Below are 19,406 nucleotides of genomic sequence, written 5' to 3'. Positions count from 1 at the left end.
TTCCCTTGAGTACCCTTAACCATTTTTTTACATCGTTGCAACACTGTATATATACGTAATATGACATTTGTAATGTCTTTATTGTTTTGAAACTTCTGTTTTTTTGTAATGTTTACAGTTCATTTGTATTGTTTGTTTCACTTTTGTATATTATCTACCTCACTTGCTTTGGCAATGTTAACACATGTTTCCCATGGCAATAAAGCCCCTTGAATTTAATTGAATTATAGATAGATAGATAGATAGATAGATAGATAGATAGATAGATAGATAGATAGATAGATAGATAGATAGATAGAAGTGAGAAAAGGGAGAGAAAGAGAGGAACAGGGAGCGAGAAAAAGAGAGGGGACAGTTCTTTGTTTGCCTCTTCAGGGCATTAATTAACGAATAAACTGTTGCATAATGAGCCAATAAAACTTGCCTCACAACAGTGAATCTGTGTTTTGCCTGGAGGCAAGGTTGAAAATAAAGAAAAGCTATGGGAAAAGTATGTCTGCTATGCATGGATTATTTGGTGGCGGGATTTGTGGGGGCAAAGCATTGTTGCTCCACTGACATTGAACTTGGGATATGGGAGACAGGGGGAAATCCTTCCCCTACCCTCCCTAAGCAAACACACACACACCTACACAGACACAGACGCATGCAGTGACACGCACACACACACTTACACAGACACAGATGCATGCACAGACACGCACACACACCTACACAGACGCATGCAGTGACACGCACAAACACACCTACACAGACAGACGCATGCAGTGAGACGCACACACACACCTACACAGACGCATGCAGTGACACGCACACACACACCTACACAGACACAGACGCATGCAGTGAGACGCACACACACACCTACACAGACACAGACGCATGCACAGACACACACACACACACACACCTACACAGACACAGACGCATGCACAGACACGCACACACACCTACACAGACACAGACGCATGCACAGACACGCACACACACACCTACACAGACACAGACGCATGCACAGACACGCACACACACACCTACACAGACGCATGCACAGACACGCACACACACACCTACACACAGACGCATGCACAGACACGCACACACACACCTACACAGACACAGACGCATGCAGTGACACACACCTACACAGACACAGACGCATGCAGCGAGACGCACACACACACCTACACAGACACAGACGCATGCACAGACACGCACACACACACCTACACAGACGCATGCACAGACACGCACACACACACCTACACAGACGCATGCACAGACACGCACACACACACCTACACAGACGCATGCAGTGAGACGCACACACACACCTACACAGACGCATGCACAGACACGCACACACACACACCTACACAGACACAGACACATGCACAGACACGCACACACACACCTACACAGACGCATGCACAGACACGCACACACACACCTACACAGACACAGACGCATGCACAGACACGCACACACACACCTACACAGACACAGACGCATGCACAGACACGCACCCACACACCTACACAGACACATGCACAGACACGCACACACACACCTACACAGACACAGACGCATGCACAGACACGCACCCACACACCTACACAGACACAGACGCATGCACAGACACGCACACACACACCTACACAGACACAGACGCATGCACAGACACGCACACACACACCTACACAGACACAGCATGCAGAGACACGCACCCACAAACAGCACCTTCTTCCACACCACTCACTACCCCCACCCACACACAGCACCTTCTTCCACACCACTCACTACCCCCACCCACACACAGCACCTTCTTCCACACCACCCACTACCCCCACCCACACACAGCACCTTCTTCCACACCACCCACTACCCCCACCCACACGCAGCATCTTCTTCCACACCACCCACTACCCCCACCCACACGCAGCATCTTCTTCCACACCTCCAACTACCCCCACCCACACACAGCATCTTCTTCCACACCTCCAACTACCCCCACCCACACACAGCACCCCTTCTTCCACACCTCCAACTACCCCCACCCACACGCAGCATCTTCTTCCACACCTCCAACTACCCCCACCCACACACAGCATCTTCTTCCACACCACCCACTACCCCCACCCACACACAGCATCTTCTTCCACACCTCCAACTACCCCCACCCACACACAGCACCTTCTTCCACACCACCCACTACCCCCACCCACACACAGCACCTTCTTCCACACCACCCACTACCCCCACCCACACGCAGCATCTTCTTCCACACCACTCACTACCCCCACCCACACAGCACCTTCTTCCACACACCCACTACCCCCACCCACACACAGCACCTTCTTCAACACCTCCAACTACCCCCATCCACACACAGCACCTTCTTCCACACCTCCAACTACCCCCATCCACACACAGCACCTTCTTCCACACCACCCACTACCCCCACCCACACACAGCACCTTCTTCAACACCTCCAACTACCCCCACCCACACACAGCACCTTGTTCCACACCTCCAACTACCCCCACCCAGCACCTTCGTCCACACCTCCCACTACCCCCACCCACACATCCCTACAACTCGGCTTCATCTTAATTGTCAACACCTCGCCAAAGCAGGAACCTCTATCTGTGGACTTTAATCTGGCCCTGCTCGCCAAACAGCTCGGGCTAGGACCAGAAGAACGATTAGTCTGTCACGTCAGCCCTCTAGTCCTGGAACAGAACTGAGATATAAAGTGAGGGACTGAGATATAGAGGGATAGAGAGGGATAGAGAGATATAGAGGGAGGGACTGAGATATAGAGGGAGGGACTGAGATATAGAGGGAGGGGAGGGAGGAAGGGAGGGAGGGATTGAGATATAGAGGGAGGGGGAGGGACTGAGATATAGAGGGAGGGGGAGGGATGGAGGAAGAAAGAGAGGGAGGGACTGAGATATAGAGGGAGTGAGATATAGAGGGAGGGACTGAGATATAGAGGGAGGGGGAGGAAGGGAGGGAGGGAGAAAGAAAGAGAGGGACTGAGATATAGAGGGAGGGGGAGGAAGGGAGGGAGGGAGAAAGAAAGAGAGGGACTGAGATATAGAGGGAGGGATTGAGATATAGAGGGAGGGGGAGGAAGGGAGGGAGGGTGAAAGAGAGGGAGGGACTGAGATATAGAGGGAGTGAGATATAGAGGGAGGGGGAGGAAGGGAGGGAGGAGAAAGAAAGAGAGGGACTGAGATATAGAGGGAGGAATTGAGATATAGAGGGAGGGGAAGGAAGGGGCGGGAGGGAGAAAGAGAGGAGGGACTGAGATATAGAGGGAGGGACTGAGATATAGAGGGAGGGGAGGAAGGGAGGGAGGGAGAAAGAGAGGGAGGGACTGAGATATAGAGGGAGGTACTGAGATATCGAGGGAGGGACTGAGATATAGAGGGAGGGGGAGGAAGGGAGGGAGGGACTGAGATATAGAGGAGGGACTGAGATATAGAGGGAGGGACTGAGATATAGAGGGTGAGGGAGGGGGACTGAGATATAGAGGGAGAGGGAGGAAGGGAGGGAGGGACTGATATATAGAGGGAGAGGGAGGAAGGGAGGGAGGGACTGAGATATAGAGGGTGAGGGAGGAAGGGGAGGGGGGACTGAGATATAGAGGGGAGAGGGAGGAAGGGAGGGAGGGTCTGATATAGAGGGGAGAGGGGGAAGGGAGGGAGGGACTGAGATATAGAGGGAGGGACTGAGATATAGAGGGAGAGGGAGGGAGGGAGGGAGGGACTGAGACATAGAGGGAGAGGGAGGAAGGGAGGGAGGGACTGAGATATAGAGGGAGAGGGAGGAAGGGAGGGAAGAGGTTGGAGATATAATGCAGACACCCAGATGACAAGACAAAACCAGAAACCAGAGATAAGGGAGTTGAACTTCCACCCGTCTGACAACGACGACTCAAGTTCAGCCGGGCAAACACACCTGGCAGACGCTATCGCATGCAGACACAGACACACACACACACACAGATACACAGAGACACAAACACAGACACACAGACACACAGACACACACACACACACACACAGACACACACACACAGACACACAGACACATGTGTAACGTTCTATGGGTGGTGATGATATTCCAAGACAATGAGAGGTGTCATAATTTGTATATTAACTGCAAGTGTGTGTGTGTGTGTGCGTGCGTTCGTGTGTATGTGTGCACGTTTGCATGTGTGAGTGTCATCCCAAACTAAATACCTTAGGTATTTAGGTAAACAACCAACAATTCCATAAATGTATGTAATACTTTTTATTTTTCATTTTTTCAAGACAAAATGGCTGAGTGTAGAGAATAACGCAGTCAACCGTTGTTGAAAAAAGAGTGGCATCTCCAAACGAACAAGAACTCAACAGAAGAGAGTAGAATTCCCAGAAACTGAGTGGTGTGGTCAATGACATTTGACCATTAAAAATACATGTTAAAAACATCAGATATTCAACAAGAGAGAGAAAATGTATTGATTCCTGCTGTGTGTGACTCTGTTTTCAACAAAGCTGTGTATAGTCATAATAAATAGGGACGTTCACTGTCGGAGGCCAAGTTCAAGTTCAGTTCAGAATAATCAGCGTTTAGAACAGACAGGGGAAAAGGCTGAAAACCCTAAACGTACCAATGTAGCATTGTCATGTACACAAAACATGTAGCCTACTTTACTGTACCAGCTCAAGTAGGCTTTTCTTTTCCCACCCCAATCATTTCTGTTTTCATTAGAAATGTTTTGCAAGTGAGATTTACCACTTTAAAAAACCCATGAAGCACCATGTACGGTTTAGCAATGAAAAATAGATTAAAAATAAAACCGCTAAATTGATTTCCAGATTGATGTCCTTTTTAAATCAATTGACTGCATAATGACTGGAATAGTTCTTACTTCATTGATGTGACTGGAATGTGGTCAGGCGGTCGAGAGGAACGGACAGTAGAAAGTTACACTACCGAGAACCCAACAATAGCTTGTGTTACTGCATATAAAATGACAGGAGAGGAAAAAAAGGAAAATAATAGACATATACAACCCCCTGTGTTGCCATGTTGTGGCACTTTCCAACGGTACTGCTTGAGAAAAGCCATTACATGGCTCCTCTTATCCATAGAACGCCACAACGTTTTAATTTTCAAAAACATACTTAATTTTTGTTCAAGTGTACAAATTATTCACACTATAATAGTATTATCCTGCCAAATTAAGAAAATATATACGGTGGCAGCTGGTTGGGCATTTTTTCTTCAACTACTGAAAAGAGTACATTGGGACCTTTTAAAGAGAACAAGCGAACAGTTAAAAATACAGGCTTCAACATAAATACTAGAAGTGCCTACGCTAAGTGAACATTAATTTCAAATACCATTCTAAATACAGGAACAAGTAGACCGTAAATGTGTATTTTAGCATAGGAACATGAGTGTGCATTTTCCTATGTTTTTTAAAAAGTTCTCTCTATATATTCACATATAATCATAAAATCTCTCGCCGATGAAAATGTTGTTTAACCTGAAGACCTGTGTATATAGCAAAAAAGGCAAAAAGATGAGTCATGTTCATTTCGTATTCATAATATAGTGATACAATCTTGAGCATAACCATCAAGATTTAACGAGAAACCAAAAAAATATCATCAAAACAAACTTAAATAAAGTCTCCCCTAAAGATATTGAAGTGTTACATTAAAAAACAGATTATTTATTCATTTTTATAAAAATTTGTAGTAGGAAAAAAAATCTTGCCCTATTTGAGCAGCAAGGTTTCTTTATTTCTTTCTGAAGCAGGAAGGAGTATGGCGGTTCCTGCATTGATACTGTATTACCCAGAGGCCCCAAAAACTGCTAGGCCCCCTGAGAAACAAAATGGCTGGCGACGGTTTCTCGTTTCACTCTTATCTGCATGAAGCAATGACACCACATCAATCGGTCTGCATTAGAGCAAAGATTTCCCTTGAGTGTCCACCTGTAAACTGGGAAAATTGAACAGTGCACATATTTCATCCTGGGAAAAGTCCCAGTTCTTATTATTTTATACTCAACCGACTGTACCTCCGATTAGAGAGACAGATACAGGATCCAAGGCAGAGTGACAAGTGCTTTACCAACAACATTATGAAAGGGGGGTTGATGTAAGTCTGTAAAATCAAAACAACAGCGGTGAGGTCTAACGTGTCACCTCAAAGAGCACAAACCGATGTGAAAGATTCAAATGATGTAAAAATCGAGCGGGGGATGTGTTTTACTGAATACACTTCTCAAAATTGTTCTTAAATTTAAAAAAATGAATTTCCAATATCAATTAGTTTAAGAGGCAACATTTAAACTTTTAGGAAATCTGATATAACATGTGGGAAAAAAAGAAATAAGAGCTTATTAAAAAGCTTATAATGCATTTAGAAATCTGGTAATTCCTTGCCCCCAACCCCACCCCCCTTTCAAAATCAGCCTGACATGTCAGAACTAAGAAAAACAAGCCTTCAGGTGCCCAGCCGCCACAGCAACACACTGTCATGGCCGACTCACTGAAGATCCCAGCAACAAGGACAACAACATAGTTTTGTGCTACTTACAAAAAACTGTAAAACCTTTCATTTCAAAACAAAACACTCCAACACATTAAGAGCTTAAGTTTACAGAATTATAACAACTCATTATTACATTTAGTACCCCTATGTAAGGTACCAAACAAAACACAAATAAAACCCTTTATATAAACACCACATAATCCCCAAAATAGCATGTAGCTAGCATGCCAGTAAACAGAATGAGCATCTGAAGTATATTATACAATGAGTCAGGCAGATAAAATAATTTACCAGAAATATATATTTTTTGTTTCAACTGGTTCCTTGTGTTTCGCTGTGTCACGGAGGACGATGTCATATTGTACAGGCGCTTGATGCAAGAACCTGTTTTTCCCCCGTTAAACACATGCCTGCTAGCTATCGTTTGTAGCTGAATCTCCGAGCTTATAGCAAAAAGGAGGATTAACTAATGCAGGTCAAATATTCCAAGGCACAATTGTTTTGCTTTTTCAAACGATAACTCTTCATTTCAAATTGACCACCACTATATCTTCTAAAAGAAAATGTTATGTTGCTAAGTGGCTACCGTTTCCTAGGCAAACCCAATTGATATGTTTAACCCAGGAATGGACAGAAAATATTTTTAAAAGACCAGTCAAAATTTGACCCTGCTTTTTGTAGTTCAGGGTTAGACCATTCACACTGCCCACCATGTTTCCAACACCAAACTGTACAAGATATGTAAAACAGTACGTATATGCAGCATGGGGGTTTACTTCCTCTTATCTTTTTCTTTTTTAAAATCAAAAGTACCAACCAACAGCAACACAATTACAACCAATCAACCAATGAAGGACAATTTTCTCTAAGTAGCCAAAACACACTGAGCATGCCGTCCAGATACAAAAGTACAAAACATGTCAATTATTGCACAATAGAAAGGCTCAAAAGTTTTTGTGTCCGATGCAATAGTATTGCCCCAAATATGGATCAGCTTTTTCAAAGGTACCGGGTTTTTGACTGGTGTCTAACCCCTGTCAGTCTCCCCACCTTTTGCCATGATTCAGCGAATCAGGGAGCTGCCCTGCCTCCCCTACTCAGTCTTAATTTCCAGGGTGGTTGGCATGGGTTGATCGCTGTGCCACTTCTTCATGTGTTTCTCTAGAGTGCTGTACACACTGAAAGGCATGTGGCAGATTTCACATTTATAAACGTCCTTGCCCATCTGGCCGTGGGTCTTCATGTGGCGAGTGAGCTTGCTGCTCTGGGCGCAGGCGTAGCTGCACAGGTCACACTTGTAGGGCCTCTCTCCCGTGTGGCTGCGCCGGTGCACTGTCAGGTTGCTGCAGTTCTTGAAGATCTTGCCGCAGTACTCGCATGTGTCGCTCCGCCGGCTGCCATCCTTGGAGCTGGGGCGCCCGCTGCTCCCTGACAGGTGGGGGGTACTGGCCCCACTCCCCGTCCCGCTGTGGCCCGAAGCCCCGCAGCCGCCGTCCATCTCCTCGGGAGGCGTGGAGTAGCGCAGGCTGCCGTTCTCGGAGGAGTGCTCGGAGGATGTGGCGAAGGGCGATTGTCTGGTGGAGTACTCTCCAAAGCTGAGTAAGGGGTCCTTGAGTTGTCGGGAGGCGGCATAGCCGGCCAACCACTGGGAGTAGACGTTATCTGTGTTGGGGATGGTGGGCGTGGGAGGATCCAGTTCTTTCTCCACCTTGATACGCTTGGTCATGGTGCTGAGGGACCCGGGGCTCCCCATCAGGAGCTTCCTGGTCAGGGTCTCATTAGAGAGAGGACCCAGGCCATTGGCCGTTGGGGTGGTGCCACAGACCTCGTCGGCCCGGTCCGACTCCAGTGCCAAGTCCTCTTCACAGGCATCCCGGGGAGTGCTCCGTCTGTGGAGATGGGAGTGGGGGTGGAGGGCCTGGCTGTTCTGGTGGTGCCGGGCCCCTTCCAACAGCAGGCTGAAATGATAATCATTCTTCTCACCTTCCTCAGTCTCCATCTCCTCCTCTGCCTCCTCTCCTTCTTCCTCCTCTTCCTCCTCTTCTTCCTCATCTCCCTCTTCCTCTTCATCTCCCTCCTCCTCCTCTTCTTCCTCTTCCTCCTCCTCACCATTCTCAAGCAGCCCGTTGTTCTCGCTCTTGAACTTGGCCACCACGGACTTGAGGGCGCTGGTAGCGCTGCCCACCAGGGCGCTGGTGCCTGGGTCGGGTGAGCTGGCGGTGGACAGGCCGTCATCCGACTTGGCGTTGAGGGAGTTCTTCTGAGAGTGCGTCTTCATGTGGCGCTTCAGCTTGCTGGCCTGGGTGCAGGCGTGGTTGCACAGGTGGCATTTGTAGGGCTTCTCTCCTGTGTGGCTGCGCCGGTGCACGATCAGGTTGCTCTGGAACTTGAAGGTCTTCCCGCAGAATTCGCACGACTTGGCCTTGAGCGGCGTGGTAGGCTGGGCCGGGTTGGGGGTGGAGCGGAAGCCGGACGAGGGCGACTGGGAGGTGGAGAGGGGAGGTGTGGCTGAGAAGGGGGGCTTAGAGCCCGGCTGGAAGGGATGCAGCAGCCGTTGCATAGGGCTGGGGTTGTTGGGCGACAGGGGTGGGGAGGCCCCGTGGGGTTACCCGCCAGCTCCCGCAGTCTCCTTGAGAAGTCCATGGCGGGCGGTGGGTCCAGGACCACTGAGTTGAGCCGCATCACCCTGTCGAAGGCGCTCGTGTGATGGGTGGCCAGCGCCAGGTTCTCCGGACTCAGGTGGTGCCGTGGAGGCGGACTAAACAGAGGAGGCGTCCGGGGGTAGCGTCCCTCGTGGGGGACAGAGGCGGCCCCTTCCCGGCCAGACCCAGACCCAGGCAATCTCAGCAGACTGAAGGGGCTCCCATCGGCCAGGTGGACACCGTGGAGGGGGGGATGGGAGGTGCAGTCACCCCCCATCCCGGGCGGGGCGGCTACCCTGGGGGTGAGGGGGCTGCCTGGCTCGCTCTCCAGATAGATGTGGAAGCCGTGAGTGTTCTGGGCATGCTGGAGCAGGAACCAGGCACTGCTGAACGGATGCTTGCAGGTTGTACACGTGTAACTACTGGGCTCATCCTTATCTGTGAATAGGAGAGAGAAAGAAGAAGGGTTACGTGACTGAAAGAGAATGAGGACCTCTAGGATTGCTAGACCGTGATACTTCATATTTCAGTTCAACAACAAAGATATCCATTGTCTTTGATAAATAATTCAGCTTCAGTTTTTACCAGCTTAATTAATACACTGAGATTTAAACATGCATTAAATTACACAGCCCATCTAAAACAACACCAGCAACGAGATCTCAATCAGTGTATACAATTTACACAGACAAGGAGTTAATTAGGAATATTTTAAACAATAATTGAATTTCAATGGCCCTTGCACGATGACCTGAGATTTGCCTGACAATGCGTTTGTAATCTCGTTAAACACACTCAACCATCCTCCATAGATGTGTTTAGAGAATTAGAGGGGCTAAAGTAGAACATGTATCTAATGCTGACACATTTACATTTCACATTTGAGTCATTTAGCAGATACTGCAAAGTCAGAGCTAGTAAGGGGGGAAAAAAGTGAATGAAATACATATTATGTATTATAAAATATATTTGGATTTGTTTAACACTTTTTTTGGTAACTACACGATTCCATATGTGTTATTTCATAGTGTTGATGTCTTCACTATTATTCTACAATGTAGAAAAAAGGAAAAATAAAGGAAAACCCTTGAATGAGTCGGTGTGTCCAAACTTTTGACTGGTACTGTATATATATATATATATATATATATATAGTGGTGCAAAAAAAGTATCACTTAAAAAGATGAGGCCTGTAATTTTCATCATAGGTACACTTCAACTATGACAGACAAAATGAGAAAAGAAATCCAGAAAATCACATTGTAGGATTTTTAATGAATTTATTTGCAAATTATGGTGGAAAATAAGTATTTGGTCAATAACAAAAGTTTCTCAATACTTTGTTACATACCCTTTGTTGGCAATGACAGAGGTCAAACGTTTTCTGTAAGTCTCCACACTGTTGCTGGTATTTTGGCCCATTCCTCCATGCAGATCTCCTCTAGAGCAGTGATGTTTTGGGGCTGTTGCTGGGCAACACGGACATTCAACTTCCTCCAAAGATTTTCTATGGGGTTGAGATCTGGAGACTGGCTAGGCCACTCCAGGACCTTGAAATGGTTCTTACGAAGCCACTCCTTCGTTGCCCGGGCGGTGTGTTTGGGATCATTGTCATGCTGAAAGACCCAGCCACGTTTCATCTGCAATGCCCTTGCTGATGGAAGGAGGTTTTCACTCAAAATCTCAAGATACATGACCTCATTCATTCTTTCCTTTACACGGAATAGTTGTCCTGGTCCCTTTGCAGAAAAACAGCCACAAAGCATGATGTTTCCACCCCCATGCTTCACAGGAGGTATGGTCTTCTTTGGATGCAGTTCAGCATTCTTTGTCCTCCAAACACGACGAGTTGAGTTTTTACCAAAAAGTTATATTTTGGTTTCATCTGACCATATGACATTCTCCCAATCTTCTTCTGGATCATCCAAATGCTCTCTAGCAAACTTCAGACGGGCCTGGATATGTACTGGCTCAAGCAGGGGGACACGTCTGGCACTGCATTATTTGGCGGCATAGTGTGTTACTGATGGTAGGCTTTGTTACTTTGGTCCCAGCTCTCTGCAGGTCATTCACTAGGGCCCCCGTGTGGTTCTGGGATTTTTGCTCACCGTTCTTGTGATCATTTTGACCCCACGGGGTGAGATCTTGCGTGGAGCCCCAGATCGAGGGAGATTATCAGTGGTCTTGTATGTCTTCCATTTCCTAATAATTGCTCCCACAGTTGATTTCTTCAAACCAAGCTGCTTACCTATTGCAGATTCAGACTTCCCAGCCTGGTGCAGGTCTACAATTTTGTTTCTGGTGTCCTTTGACAGCTCTTTGGTCTTGGCCATAGTGGATTTTGGAGTGTGACTGTTTGAGGTTGTGGACAGGTTATTTTATACTGATAACAAGTTCAAACAGGTGCCATTAATACAGGTAACGAGTGGAGGACAGAGGAGCCTCTTAAAGAAGAAGTTACAGGTATGTGAGAGACAGAAATCTTGCTTGTTTGCAGGTGACCAAATACTTATTTTCCAGCATAATTTGCAAATAAATTCATTAAAAACCTACAATGTGATTTTCTGGATTTTTTTTTCTCATTTTGTCTGTCATAGTTGAAGTGTACCTATGATGAAAATTACAGGCCTCTCTCATCTTTTTAAGTGGAAGAACTTGCACAATTGGTGGCTGACTAAATACTTTTTTGGCCCACTGTATATATATATATATATATATATATATATATATATATAGCACTGAATACAAAAAACAAGGTCAGGTGTTTAAAAAAATGATAGTTTCTAAAAGAAAACACACAAAAAAGGAGAGAGCCAGAGAATGATTTGAGGGTGGTGCTATGAAAATGCATTTCATGTATTATTATTCTATTTGGGATAGTTTCATGGTTTACAGCTTGATTTGAAATCCTCTCAGGTGAATAGAAAAGAAGAATAGAGAAAGGAGAAGTGAGATATGCAAAGTAGCACATTCTTTACGCCACTCCTCAAATGTGCCTCTTCTCCTTCATCTCTGCTGTCGTTTCTTCTCTGCTGTCGTTTCTTCTCTCCTTTCGTTTCTTCTCTCCTTTCGTTTCTTCTCTCCTTTCGTTTCTTCTCTCCTTTCGTTTCTTCTCTCCTTTCGTTTCTTCTCTCCTTTCGTTTCTTCTCTCCTTTCGTTTCTTCTCTCCTTTCGTTTCTTCTCTCCTTTCGTTTCTTATCCTTTTTTTCTGTTTTGTTTGATCTGTCAGGCAGGCAGGCAGACAGACAGGCAGGCAGGCAGGCAGACAGACAGGCAGACAGACAGGCAGACAGACAGACAGGCAGGCAGGCAGGCAGGCAGGCAGGCAGGCAGACAGACAGGCAGGCAGACAGGCAGACAGACAGGCAGACAGACAGACAGGCAGGCAGGCAGGCAGGCAGGCAGGCAGGCAGGCAGACAGGCAGACAGACAGGCAGGCAGGCAGGCAGGCAGGCAGGCAGGCAGGCAGACACTTAACCAAAAACATGAATGTGCTGCCAGCTATAAAGATTAGCTGTTTTGTTTGATGGCTGTCAGGCAGAAGCCCAGCCTTGCTGTACCCCACTGTGGCTGTCGAGGCTAGGGGGAGGAGGACACCGGCAGACAGACAGACAGGCAGGCAGACAGACCAGCCTTGCTGGCACCCAGGGCTGGCGGGCAGGGCAGGCAGGCAGGCAGGCACCGGCACCGTTAAGATGGCGGACGGGGCAGAAGCCCAGCCTTGCTGTACCCCACTGTGGCTGTGAGGCTAGCTATGAGGAGGACACCGTTGCTAAGATGGCGGACGGGGCAGAAGCCCAGCCTTGCTGTACCCCACTGTGGCTGTCGAGGCTAGGGGTGAGGAGGACACCGTTGCTAAGATGGCGGACGGGGCAGAAGCCCAGCCTTGCTGTACCCCACTGTGGCTGTCGAGGCTAGGGGTGAGGAGGACACCGTTGCTAAGATGGCGGACGGGGCAGAAGCCCAGCCTTGCTGTACCCCACTGTGGCTGTCGAGGCTAGGGGTGAGGAGGACACCGTTGCTAAGATGGCGGACGGGGCAGAAGCCCAGCCTTGCTGTACCCCACTGTGGCTGTCGAGGCTAGGGGTGAGGAGGACACCGTTGCTAAGATGGCGGACGGGGCAGAAGCCCAGCCTTGCTGTACCCCACTGTGGCTGTCGAGGCTAGGGGTGAGGAGGACACCGTTGCTAAGATGGCGGACGGGGCAGAAGCCCAGCCTTGCTGTACCCCACTGTGGCTGTCGAGGCTAGGGGTGAGGAGGACACTGTGCAGGCTGGGCTCCCGCTGCTAGAGCAGCCTGAAGGAGGAGAAGAAGAATGCGGTGAAAAACAGATTCTCACGTGTCGGCCTCCCTGCCACCCTGGCCCTCTCATGACAATCCCACTTAAAGAGTCACTCTTTGATATGTACGGCCCTTGCCAATGATATAGCTATACCCATTGATCCATTCATCCCTCAGCTTTATAGCAAACTGAGTGGGGCTGCCGTTTTGTTGTTTTTCGAATCAAGGGGTGGGCCTTTAAAGGCCAGCAAGCAACAGGGAAATGTGCATCCAATCAAAGGCAGCTCCACAGAACCTTTCTTTCACTGAAAAGAGATCTGGGGGGCTGGCAAATTATGGATCATTACAATCTGCAAAAATTACAGTTAATTGCTGCCACCTGCAAGGGGCTCTGACCTCCTATGGATTTTTTTCCGTCATAAAAAGGCAATTTGCCCACGTTCTGCCTTTCCACATATACTCACATATAAAAATGCACTGCGTTTTTTGGGGGGTCATTATATTGGCTGAAGTAGTGACGGTACAGCAGCCTCTCCTTCACTGCAGCCGATGTGAGTAAAACATTTAAACGTGTTAACCCTCGCAAGGCTGCAGGCCCAGACGGCATCCCCAGCCACGTCCACAGAACATGCGCAGACCAGCTGGCTGGTGTGTTTACGGACATATTCAATCAATCCTTATCCCAGTATGCTTTTCCCACATGCTTCAAGAGGGCCACCATTGTTCCTGTTCCCAAGAAAGCTAAGGTAACTGAGCTAAACGACTACCGCATCGTAGCACTCACTTCCGTCATCATGAAGTGCTTTGAGAGACTAGTCAAGGACCATATCACCCCCTCCCCTACCTGACACCCTAGACCCACTCCAATTTGCTTACGGCCCCAATAGGTCCACAGACGATGCAATCTCAACCACACTGCCCTAACCCATCTAGAAAAGAGGAATACCTATGTGAGAATGCTGTTCATCGACTACAGCTCAGCATTTAACATCATAGTACCCTCCAAACTCGTCATCAAGCTCGAGACCCTGGGTCTCGACCCCGCCCTGTGCAACTGGGTCCTGGACTTCCTGACGGGCCGCCCCCCAGGTGGTGAGGGCAGGTTACAACATCTCCACCCCGCTGATCCTCAACACTGGGGCCCCACAAGGGTGCGTTCTGAGCCCTCTCCTGTACTCCCTGTTCACCCACGACTGCGTGGCCATGCATGCCTCCAACACAATCATCAAGTTTGCAGACGACACTAGGCTTGATTACCAACAATGACGAGATGGCCTACAGGGAGGAGTTGAGGGCCCTTGGAGTGTGGTGTCAGGAAAATAACCTCACACTCAACGTCAACAAAACAAAGGAGATGATCGTGGACTTCAGGAAACAGCAGAGGGATCAGCCCCCTATCCACATCGACGGACAGTGGAGAGGGTGGAAAGTATGAAGTTCCTCGGCGTACACATCACGGACAAACTGAAATGCTCCACCCACACAGACAGCGTGGTGAAGAAGGCGCAGCAGCTCCTCTTCAACCTCAGTAGGCTGAAGAAATCCGGCTTGTCACCAAAAGCACTCACAAACCTTTCCAGATGCACAATCGAGAGCATCCTGTCGGGCTGTATCACCGCCTGGTACGGCAACTGCTCCGTCCACAACCGTAAGGCTCTCCAGAGGGTAGTGCGGTCTGCACAACGCATCGCCGGGGGCAAACTACCTGCCCTCCAGGACACCTACACGACCCGATGTCACAGGAAGGTCATAAAGATCATCAAGGACAACAACCATCCAAGCCACTGCCTGTTCACCCCGCTATCATCCAGAAGGCGAGGTCAGCACAGGTGCATCAAAGCAGGGAAAGAGAGACTGAAAAACAGCTTCTATCTCAATGCCATCAGACTGTTAAACAGCCATCACTAACATTGAGTGGCTGCTGCCAACATACTGACTCAACTCCAGCCACTTTAATAATGGAAAGATTGATGTAAAAAATGTATCACTAGCCACTTTAAACAATACCACTTAATATATGTTTACATACCCTACATTACTCATCTCATATGTATATACTGTACTCTATACCATCTACTGCATCTTGCCTATGCTGTTCGGCCATCACTCATTCATATATCTTTATGTACATATTCTTCATCCCTTTACACTTGTGTGTATAAGGTAGTTGTTGTGAAATTTTTGGGTTAGATTACTCGTTGGTTATTACTGCATTGTCGGAACTAGAAGCACAAGCATTTCGCTACACTCGCATTAACATCTGCTAACCATGTGTATGTGACAAATACAATTTGATTTGATTTGATTTACATCTTATGTATTTCCAACATGTTTTTTTTTTACTGAATGAAACCAAAGACCCACATTACTCTTAAAACGTTCATTCTACGGTGATCTGCAACCCTGCCCTGACAACACGTGCCACCCTACAGTCTCCCTATGTGGGGAAACTGATGTTGTTGAAAAGGACGAGGCAGGAGGAGAACGGCTCACGTGGCATATACACCTTCTCTTCCTCTGAGGCCTACACCTGTCTATCTGTCGGAGGAGGATCGAGGCACACACGTGGCATATACACCTTCTCTTCCTCTGAGGCCTACACCTGTCTATCTGTCGGAGGAGGATCGAGGCACACACGTGGCATATACACCTTCTCTTCCTCTGAGGCCTACACCTGTCTATCTGTCGGAGGAGGATCGAGGCACACACGTGGCGTATACACCTTCTCTTCCTCTGAGGCCTACACCTGTCTATCTGTCGGAGGAGGATCGAGGCACACACGTGGCATATACACCTTCTCTTCCTCTGAGGCCTACACCTGTCTATCTGTCGGAGGAGGATCGAGGCACACACGTGGCATATACACCTTCTCTTCCTCTGAGGCCTACACCTGTCTATCTGTCGGAGGAGGATTGAAGCACACGCGTGGGGTAGCGCGCCGTGAAGGTGCCATTCGCAATGGCTGCCTGAGACGACAGTCGTGAAGGACAGCGGAGCGCCACAACACGGCCGGCCCCTAAATCATTTGCCTATACATCAGAAACATCCATCTCTCGCTGTGCAATCATCTGGTCCAGATGACGTTTAAAACCTCCCTGCTCACGAGACGACAACACAGAACAGGGTGGATAATTGATGCCCTCGTCATATTGATTGGCACCGAGCCGGACCAATGTGACGTACCCGTTCCCACCCGCCTGTCCGGCAGACACACAACAACAAAAAGAAGATATCTAAATTGGCCTTGACTAGACTATGGGTGCTTCTCAAATGTCACTCTATTCCCTATATAGTATTGACCAGGGCCCATAGGTGGCCATTTGGCACGCAGCCTATCCCTCTCTAATGATCCCAGCTCAAAGGGTAGGACAGCGTGTGAGGAAGCAGAGAAACACGTCCTGACAGGGCATTTGATGGCCTTGAAGATTATAAAAAGGGAAGGAATATGTGAGCTTGGGGGAATTATCTTCTAAAATCGTCTCCAATGGAAAGAAAAAGAAGAGAACCCTTTCAGCGAGCGGTCTCTAGATTCTAGAAGCTCTAAAGCTAAAACTAAGTCGAGGTCCCTTTGAAATAGGACCAGGAGAGGAGAGACTGGGCTGAAACCAAGGCTGGGGAGAAGGCTTACGGAGATAGGGGGAGGGGAGAGAGAGAGAGAGAGAGAGAGAGAGAGAGAGAGAGAGAGAGAGAGAGAGAGAGAGATTAGACCCAACCAAATCATGAGAAAACAAAAATATAATTACTTGACACATTGGAAAGAATTAACAAAAAAAAACAGAGCAAACTAGAATGTTATTTGGCCCTACACAGAGAGTACACAGCGGCGGAATACCTGACCACTGTGACTGACCCAAAATTAAGGAAAGCTTTGACTATGTACAGACTCAGTGAGCATAGCCTTGCTATTGAGAAAGGCCGCCGTAGGCAGACATGGCTCTCAAGAGAAGACAGGCTATGTGCTCACTGCCCACAAAATGAGGTGGAAACTGAGCTGCACTTCCTAACCTCCTGCCCAATGTATGACCATATTAGAGAGACATATTTCCCTCAGATTACACAGATCCACAAAGAATTCGAAAACAAATCCAATTTTGATAAACTCCCATATCTACTGGGTGAAATTCCACAGTGTGCCATCACAGCAGCAAGATTTGTGACCTGTTGCCACAAGAAAAGGGCAACCAGTGAAGAACACACACCATTGTAAATACAACCCATATTTATGCTTATTTATTTTATCTTGTGTCCTTTAACCATTTGTACATTGTTAAAACACTGTATATATATAATATGACATTTGTAATGTCTTTATTGTTTTGAAACTTCTGTATGTGTAATGTTTACTGTTAATTTTTATTGTTTATTTCACTTTATATATTATCTACCTCACTTGCTTTGGCAATGTTAACACATGTTTCCCATGCCAATAAAGCCCTTGAATTGAATTGAATTGAGAGAGAGTGAGAGTGAGAGTGAGAGTGAGAGAGAGAGAGAGAGAGAGAGAGAGAGAGAGAGAGAGAGAGAGAACGAAAAGAGGAAGAACAGAAAAAGAGGATAACAAGCCTACCAAGGACATTGCAGCCTGTCGCAACACAAAGCAGAAGAGGTCTATTGCAGCCGCTTTCTCTGTACAATGCACTGCTATCACCAGAGAATATGATCCGCAGCCATGCAAAGAGCACAAGGACAAATGTTAAACAACAAGATATTGCCCATATGGCCCATTCGGCAGGATCACATGTATTCCAATACTGTCTCAGCCAGTCAGACAGAAGGAGACAAGGCCGGGCTAGACAAAGCAATAGTGATGGGATGATTATAAACAGTCTAGTCTAGGGAGGTGCTGCAGCCTGCAGCCACTTTGTACACGCAGATCCAGACCCTCTCATTGTTCCTCTGCTGCAATATGCACCTCCACACCCCCTACTCCCAACCCTCCGCCCCTGTACACTAGTGTCAGTCCCAAACAGACCCCCTCCGCCCCAACTGAACCCCTACCACTGAAACACAGCGACAGACAAACAACCGCCGTTGGCTACAATCAACAATGACCTTGAACCCTGAGGTAACAAATTCACAACGCCACGGTAACAACTAAGTCCCCACGCCAACTTTCTACTGTTCCTGCAACTACTTGACTTTTCCACCATTTTGTTTTGTTCTTGACCAACCCCTGCAAAGTCTCTCTCTCCTCCTCCCGGCCATCCCAGCTGGCTCTCACAGATATCGGTCATTGAGGTAATGGAGGAATGTTGTTATAGGATTAGCAAGGCATCGGAGGAGGAGAGAGAGAGCCAGGAGAACACTGTATGTCAGCTCAGCCATTTTGGACTTCCACCTGAAAAGTGATTATACTAATAATGGTCCCTGCCAATATTCCTAAGTGTTTCTGGGTGTTGGTAGGAGTGATCGGGGAGGATATGGAGACCTCTTCAGAGTGCTGTGATAGAAAGTGTTAATGTGACTACTAGTCTGTTCATGTCATTCGTGGAATAATGGACAGAGACCGGTGATGGAGGAGGATGGGGGGTCCAGTCTGCCATTAGCCATCCCATGTGTGTGTGTGTGTGTGTGTGTGTGTGTGTGTGTGTGTGTGTGTGTGTGTGTGTGTCTGCCCTCTCTCCATCAGTATTCATCCCAACGCGGTGGGTCTCAGCTGGTCGCGGCCCTGCTCACTCTCTCTCTCTCACACACACACACGCACACGCACACACACACACACTCACACACTTACACACTGTTGCCTTTGTCCCAGGCCAGACTACTTTGTGGTGCACTGAGCCACTGGCCACCAACAAAGAGCCTGTCTGACCAACACTTGTTCTGAAACAAAGCCTGATGCAGGAAATGCGGCTTACCAACGAGAAAACACAGTGAGGGAGAAGAGAGAAGGGGAGAGCTAACCGTGTTCTAAGAAACAGT

The 19,406-nt window shown here is 47.8% G+C and overlaps 1 pseudogene; it reads right to left on the bottom strand.

Annotated features, from left to right (window-relative positions):
* Positions 1-4,287: 4,287 nt before the first annotated feature.
* Positions 4,288-19,406, bottom strand: part of LOC135560167 (B-cell lymphoma/leukemia 11A-like) — a 63,508-nt pseudogene continuing 48,389 nt past the window's right edge.

This window comes from Oncorhynchus nerka, linkage group LG15 (assembly GCF_034236695.1).
Source record: "Oncorhynchus nerka isolate Pitt River linkage group LG15, Oner_Uvic_2.0, whole genome shotgun sequence".
NCBI lineage: Eukaryota > Metazoa > Chordata > Actinopteri > Salmoniformes > Salmonidae > Oncorhynchus > Oncorhynchus nerka.
This window is presented reverse-complemented; position numbering and strand designations above follow the sequence as displayed.